The 7,792-nt window shown below is 44.8% G+C and overlaps 1 pseudogene; it reads right to left on the bottom strand.

The window, feature by feature from the left end:
- Window positions 1-2,599: 2,599 nt before the first annotated feature.
- LOC124700650 lies at window positions 2,600-3,382 on the bottom strand (annotated as a pseudogene).
- Between the last annotated feature and the right edge of the window lie 4,410 nt (window positions 3,383-7,792).

Here is a 7,792-nt window from a genome sequence, read left to right as displayed (position 1 = left end):
AATTGAACAATTAAATAACTTCTCTTCACTTGTGCTACTCTGAATTACTCTCCTATTGGAATCACTAATCCTCACGTAGTGGCTACAAAAGCTCCACTCAAGGTTCATCAAGTACTTGACAAACACCACTCATAGGTATATCGTCATCAAATCATAATCCAAGATAATACCATTGCAATTTAGAGCGAGTACTAACGTAGCATACACACTACCAACAATAGCTATGAAAGGGGGAATAGATCACATCAATACTATCATAATAATAGTTAACTTCATAATCCACAAGAGATTACAATCATAGCCTATGCCAAGTACTACATGATGCACACACTGTCCTCTTTACATCATGGAGGAGGAATAAACTACTTTAATAACATCACTAGAGTAGCACATAGATTAATAGTGATACAAAGCTCATGATCACATAAAGATCACACCATGGGAGAGAGATGAACCACATAGCTACCGGTAGAGCCCTCAGCCTCGGGGGAGAACTACTCCCTCCTCATCATGGGAGACAACAACGGCGATGAAGATGGCGGTGGTGTCGATGGAGATGACTCCGGGGGCAATTCCCCGTCCCGGCGGCGTGCCGGAACATAGATTCTGTCCACCGAAACTTGTCTTCGCGATGGCGGCGGCTACGGAACTCTTCGTCGAATATGACTTCTTGTTTTAGGGTTTTCGGAGACGGATGAATATATAGGCGAAGGGGCGATGTCGGTGGAGTCCCGAGGTGGGCTCCCCACCTGGCGGCGCGCCTGGGGTCCTGGCCTCGCCCCCCTATGGGGAGGAGGCCCTGGGCCTCTCCCGGGCTTGCCCTTCTGGCTCCGTGTGTCCCTCGGAAAAATAGGAGGCTTGGCTTTTGTTTCGTCCAATTCCGAGAATATTTCCTGTGTAGGATTTCTGAAACCAAAAACAGCAGAAAACAGGAACTGGCGCTTCGGCATCTTGTTAATAGGTTAGTACCGGAAAATGCATCAAAATGATATAAAGTATAGATAAAACATGTAGATATTGTCATAAAACTAGCATGGATCATAAGAAATTATAAATACATTTGGGACGTATCAAGCTACCCGAGAGGGGTGACATCGATGTGATTTGTGTTTTCTGTTTACGATTTGGGAAGGTGCGTTCAGCTGAAGCATGCGATCAAAAATCACTTATAATATGCTTACAACACCCTACTATATTATCTATAACCTCTGCAAGTCACGATTATCCTAGTTGGCTTTGGATTCTGTTGTGGTAGGAACATATACCACAGGCTGAGCCCAATACTGCAGACAACAGTAAGCTAGCCACACGTAGGTTTTTTCGAATAAAGGGAATATATTAATATCAAAAAGATACCAATTGCACCCATCAACTACAGCAACATATATTTAAGAAGTAATTGAGAAATTAATGATGCACATAGCCAAAAAGTAAATAAAAAAAGACCCCACCACAATGACCGACCAATTGTAGTAGCTAGACCCAAACCACCACCAAATACAACGCCCTCGCTACAGCAGAGGTTCTCAAAAATCTAACCTCCAAGAGCAAAACATTGCATTAGTGTCGTCTTCACATTATCAAAGGTTGTAGATTTTCACCTAGAAGGAAAATCCAAACTCTCCAAACAATGCATTTAACAAGGATCTCCATTGCAAGGTACAATCAGTGAATGACATACCTTAGATTTTCATCCTGTATATCAAGACTTTGTACTCGAAGGGCATCACTAAAATTAAATTCCCCAAGTGTTGATGTCCCACTTGCCGAGGCTGGCACTGATGCAAAACATCCATCACTAGTGAAAGGGCTGGTATGCGCCACTCGATGCGGGGTGAACAGACGATACTCAACTTTTATTTTCTTTTCAACTTAGGCCCGACAGAAAGGTAAATTCTATAGATATACAATTATGTGAATTTATATGAAAAACATATAACAAAGCAGCATGTATATATGGAAGTAACCACAATGAAGATAAGGAGACATGAGGATGATTCCCTTAGTTCCTTCCATATTATGGGAAGTACATCTACATTGGAGGAGTGTGGTGCCACAAAGGCTAACCATACCCTTGTCTTCAAGCAAAAATTACAATCCAACCAAAAATAATTACACTAGTTTCTTGTTGCACATATTTTATTTGTGCCTATTTTACTTTCAAGTGTATATGCATTTCGACTCTCAGAATATGGCTAAAAGTTGTGCTATGATTTTACCGGGACAAGGCTCAGCCACTCAGCTACCATCTTTGATCATACACCGCCCCTGTTTCATTTGTTTAGATTGTGCGGGAGGATTGCTAGCTAGGGTTTTGCTTACCCACAATAAACACACACAATATCCATGACTAGAAACAAAGTGGCAAATAACCATACAGCGTGGAGCTTTCTCTCCTTTTCGCTAAAATAATCGCATAAAAAGTTCAAATCAATAGGTTGAATATCAATTCAGGATTATTTTACTTTCACAAGCTTCTTATGCAAAACAGGAATATTTATTGGATTTATTGCATGGGCAACATGAAGGAATGTTGAAACCCTTCACTTATAATATGTGAAAGAAGATATTGCAGCCCATGAAACAGAGAAGAAACACATTACGAAGACATGAGGGGATTGACCACATGACCAACAAACAGAACCACACCATTAGTTTGTTCCCGGATAAGGGATAGGAAAGGGTGATCCGCGATGAAATCTACTATCATGGGTTGTGACTGCATGGTAATTGGTGTAGCAATTGCCGCGTCAGCCTCGGTTCCTTGTTCATTTACTTCGACAAATTACTTGTGGTGAACATATGAGATGTAAAGGTTTTGTGCCACTTGAGAATCCACCATTTCTGAAAGATCTGCTCCAGGGCTGAATGGCAGATGAAGACCCAAGAGCAAATTGGATGCTTCAAATTCAAATGATATCTTGAACTTAGGGAGCTTGAACTTCCCAACTTCAACCTTATATGATGGGATATGGTTCTCTATGAACTGTGGCTCAGTGCTTAACCTCTTGAACAAGCTCTAGAGACCATCATGTGCTTCTAGAAGAAGAATGAACATGGAAAATTTCCTCTTGTCCCCACTTTGATGGTAAGGAAGCTGTAGTACCTTCAAGTTTTTCAGTAGGCGAAATGTATTGTTTCTTTGAGGTGGACATGAATGGTTTTTTTTAACTGAGCTCCTATCAAGAAAGTGGAGTATGTCATCCTTTTTCTTAAACGTGTCAAACTTCTCATGCCAAGCTCCTTTAAAATAAAGAGCATTACCAAGAACCAATTTAGTTGCATTGTCAATAAAACCTTGAGGGAGGATATCTTTGATGAGACCTGCTGTGATTTTTTCTACCCATGAGTTAACTTGACCAGCAGCTTCAGCAGGCTACATCAATGCTTAGAAAAGGCAACATTATGATACTTACTAGTTGCAGTTTTTAGAATGACAAAAAAAAAGAAAATATAAGGTTATGTCACACAAATAGGTAGCCAACCAAACTTTTCAGAAATCACAAACTATAAACCAAACTTTTTCGTAGGCTGCCGAGCCCATATCCCACTACTTAAAATATTTTAGCACATGTTTACTACTACTCGCATTTTATTGTCATACACTGGCAGCATGAACGCATGTCGAAACCCTTAACCTGTATGTGATAGATATATGCCGTCACACATGCACCAAGGACTGATTCACAACATGCATACTATGCTGCAATTACAGGATTGAGCACATGACCGGTGAACAACACCACACCACTCACGTCTTCGCGGATCAGAAAGATGAAAGGGTGATCCGCGACAAAATCCACCGGCAAGAGCAAGTCCTCTAGAGGCAGGGACTTACACATGACCACTGCAGCACTTGCCGACGGGACGCCTGTAGCCTGCGGGAGCACCTCCGAGGCGGCGGGCCGTTGAGGTGGCGGCGCTCATTGTCGCCTAGGAAGAGCCGGTGACCAAAAACCCTCTGCCGACGACATTAAGCGCCCCGGTGACAATATAGTCACTCCGGGGATTAAATCTAGTCTAAATTAGGTCCCTAATATGGAATGTAGGTCCAAGATGCATGTATTTTGCCTCTACTATTATAAAGTATGAACGAATTCAGCTTGATCGGATGAAATCGAGTGCAATCGCGAGTTTCGATTTCCCGCGACGTTTGATTTCCGCGTTTTCGGTTCACGTTTTCGGTTTCTGTTTTGCGCCGTGACTAAATCCGCTCTTAATTTATTTTTCGGGAGACTGAACTCACTTTTTCGGTTCGAAAACATAGGAGCTCTGCTAGAGATGCTCTTACGTTGAGCTTGAAGAAAGGTGTGGAGAGAACTTTGGTTCGGTAGGTTCGTACTGAGTTTTGCCCAGTGTTCATCTTGATTTTGTAACCAGCGCATGCAATCTTTCTCTCATGGATCTAACTTTGCAAAATCATTGTTTTTCACCCTTTCTTGCAGAGGCGTGACTCGTGAGAGCGAGATGGCTCGGCCGCCGGTGACTCCGAACAAACAACAGAAAAAAAAAATCAGCTCGAAGACAAGCGGATCTGCTTTGCAGTGCGCGAGTAGGCACTAGAGACGGAGGAAACCACAACACGTTGATGGGGCCGCGACGGAGATAGGGCGTGTCTTCAGCCAGCGCTGAAGCTTCATGGTGATGGGGGCATGGTGGAGATGCTCGCTCCATCGGGGCCTTATCACTAGTAGAAAAAGGGACAGTAGGCCCGGTCCATTTGGGCCTTCAGACCCGATTCCCGAACCGGGACCAATTAGGCGGGACTAAAGGGGGTACCCTTTAGTCCCGGTGCAAAGATTAACCGGGCCTAAAGGTCTCGACACGTGGTGCGGCCAGGGAGCTCGCGGTGGGAGGCCTTTGGTCCCGGTTCGTGGGACGAACCGGGCCTAGGTTCCTCTGCCGCGGCAGAGAATTGCTATTTCTCTGCCGCGGCACAGGTTTAGGCTGTACCAGCGTTTCTCTGCCGCGGCAGAGTTTCAGCAATGCATATATATCATTAAAGAAACAACAAAAAATCGTCATGAATATATATAGACATCGTCAACAGTACACGACATCGTCAACAGTACACGTAATGCATGCATATTTACAATACAACATGGCCTCGACGGATTTCGTCCCCCGTCACGATCCGCCGATAGTGCTCTCCACCTGGGGTAAGGGCCTCGGTAATAAAGAATCCCGCGATTTCCTCTTGAATTGCTTTTATTTGATCCTCCGTTATGAGAGTGTTCCGCAGGCGTGTCATCTATATTTAAAAAGGGAGATCAATATATATGAATGGAACTCAATACAATAGATGGTAGTAATTAAGATTAATTGTGAAATTTTGTTATCGTACACGAGTGTGGTGTATACGGGCATCCCCACCCTTGGGACAGGCCATGTCACACATGAAGGTGCAGACGTAGTATCCACATAAGTTATTCCCTTGTTCCTGCCTCATACACTTTACGAAAAAATAGTTCGATCAAACTAATAATCAAGCATCGTATTGAAAGTAAATATCATATATAAAGTTTCACGGACATACCTATATATATAGTACTACTTACAGGGTAATCTTGAAATGTAAGCTCCGGTTTCCATTTACCCGGAACAATATTGATGAACCGTTTCCAAGCCCTGCCCGGCAAAAAATAATGAGTAAATGAGTAATTGATTAGTTGATGATATCTTCGAATTAGAACAGATGAAGATGCCAATACGAAATTGATTGAAACTACCTCTCGAGGATGGCAGCCATGTCCGCCCATTCCGCATATTCTTTACGTTTCGAGTCCATGACTTTTACGACTCTAAGGGGAAGATCAATGATTAGGAGAATAAAGTGGAAACTGCACAAGCATAGCTCAATGATTACGAGAATAAAGTGGAAGGTGCACAAGCATAATGTATGTTATATATAACACTCACTTGAAGTTGTAGGGAAAGAATATATCCTCTTTGTCTCGCTTGCTTCTCTAAAAACATTACGATGTTGTCCTCTGTGTCCTTGGCGAAGTCTCGAACCGTAACTTCATGAACTGTGTTTGGGTCTATGAACCCCAGCGGTAGGAGCTTGCCTCTTTTGTATTCCAGCTTCTTCATTCTGCATAATTAAATGTATAGCATACACAAAGAATATAATGAGGATAATTGTTAGTGCAAATGAATGAGCTACAAACTTAATTACACAAATAAATCACTTACAGGCAGTAGCAACTGATGACAGCTTTGTCGAGGGCGTCTTGATTGAATAACTGAAACAGTTCATCTAACTCAAGGTTTATCTCGTCTTCCCCCCGGAAGTAATGCTCATCTCTAAGATACACCGTGAGGTAGGTTTCACATCTTCGACAGGCTTTCAGGTACCAGTCATGCAACCTTCGCATCTGAGTCCCTAGACGCGCGAGCTCGCCAGGTTTGACGAGATCTTTTCCGTATCTATACGTGTTTACCACTTGAGCCGTTGGATAGTAATCTTCGTACTCAACTGATGCTCCCTGAGCTCTAGCCGCCCGTTCGATCATCGATGCCGTCTCTGGATCATGATATGGCTCCACGATGAAGTGGGGTACGGCCTGAATGTCCTGCTGTCCAAGCTGGGCGACTTTTTTTTGCTTCTTTGCTCGCTCTAGAGGACTGTCCAAGAGAGCGGTCATAATCAGCTCTCAGCTCAGGTCTCTTCATTCTCGTCTCGGCAAAGTGCTTCACTGTCTGCGGTGGAATAAACATCTTCTTCGGCGCAAGAAACGCCTTTTGCTCTTCAGTCTGCTCATGTGGTAACAACTCTGGAGTCTGTGCCCTCATTGGAGTTGATGATCTCTTCGGAGCTGTAGGAGGTGCCGCGGACCGCTTCCTCTTTTGCTTAAGTGGAGGCGGCGGAGTCTCCTGACGAGGAGGAGGAGGAGGCGGCGGAGTATTTTCACGCGGAGCAGACTGGTCATGGATAGGGGAATCATCATCGCGCACGGGAGAATCATCACGCGGAGGAGACCGCACGAGTGGCGGAGGAGGCGGAGGTGGCCTGCTTGTTGGCTTCTCACCCGGAAACACAATGTTCTCCTTCCGCCATTGCACGGTGGTTCTACGGGCTTCTCCCAGTTCTTTGATTTCCCCATCTTCACCTGCAGGGTGCTCAAGCACCAACCCCTCATAATCTCTCAACACTTCATCCACCATCACAACAAGCAAAGTCGTCTTGGACCGAACGGCAATGGTAAGACCTTGTAGGTAAGAGGATGCCGACCGCCGCCTTGAAGGATAGGTTGAAAACTTTAACATGCAGCTCACAAGGACGGCTCTCGGTGAGATCATCCACGGGGGGTAGCGAGGAGGCTCGACCACCTGGTCATCATCATCATCATTATCCACCTGCTCGAGAGGAAGCCACGCTGCTTTTCCGGTGTGGTTGAGATTGCAGCGGGGCGATGGCATTGAGCAATGCAGGATCTACAGCCTGCCCCCGAGCCATCCGAGATGTAAGTACTTGGGTTACCATGGTTAATTGGGCTTTCATGGTGCTCATACCCTCCTCTAAGTTAGCCGGGCGGTCTGTTTCCCTTGCCTTCCTCCTCTCATGGCTTTTATCGTGAAATCTCTTCCTTTCCGCAGGAAAGCCATACTTCCACCGAACGGAGCCTTCGTGCCTCGTGTTCGTCCGCCGTGTTCTTTGTTCCCAAGGGCGCGTGTCAGCTCATCGTTCTCTCTTTCGGGCTGGAACAACCCCGCCTCCACGTCCCTATGTGCTCTTTCCAGGGCATCAATGGGAACCTTCAGATGAGCTTTCTTATAGATGCACTTCCCT

The sequence above is a fragment of the Lolium rigidum genome, chromosome 3 (genome assembly GCF_022539505.1).
Source record: "Lolium rigidum isolate FL_2022 chromosome 3, APGP_CSIRO_Lrig_0.1, whole genome shotgun sequence".
NCBI classification, from domain to species: domain Eukaryota; kingdom Viridiplantae; phylum Streptophyta; class Magnoliopsida; order Poales; family Poaceae; genus Lolium; species Lolium rigidum.
This window is presented reverse-complemented; position numbering and strand designations above follow the sequence as displayed.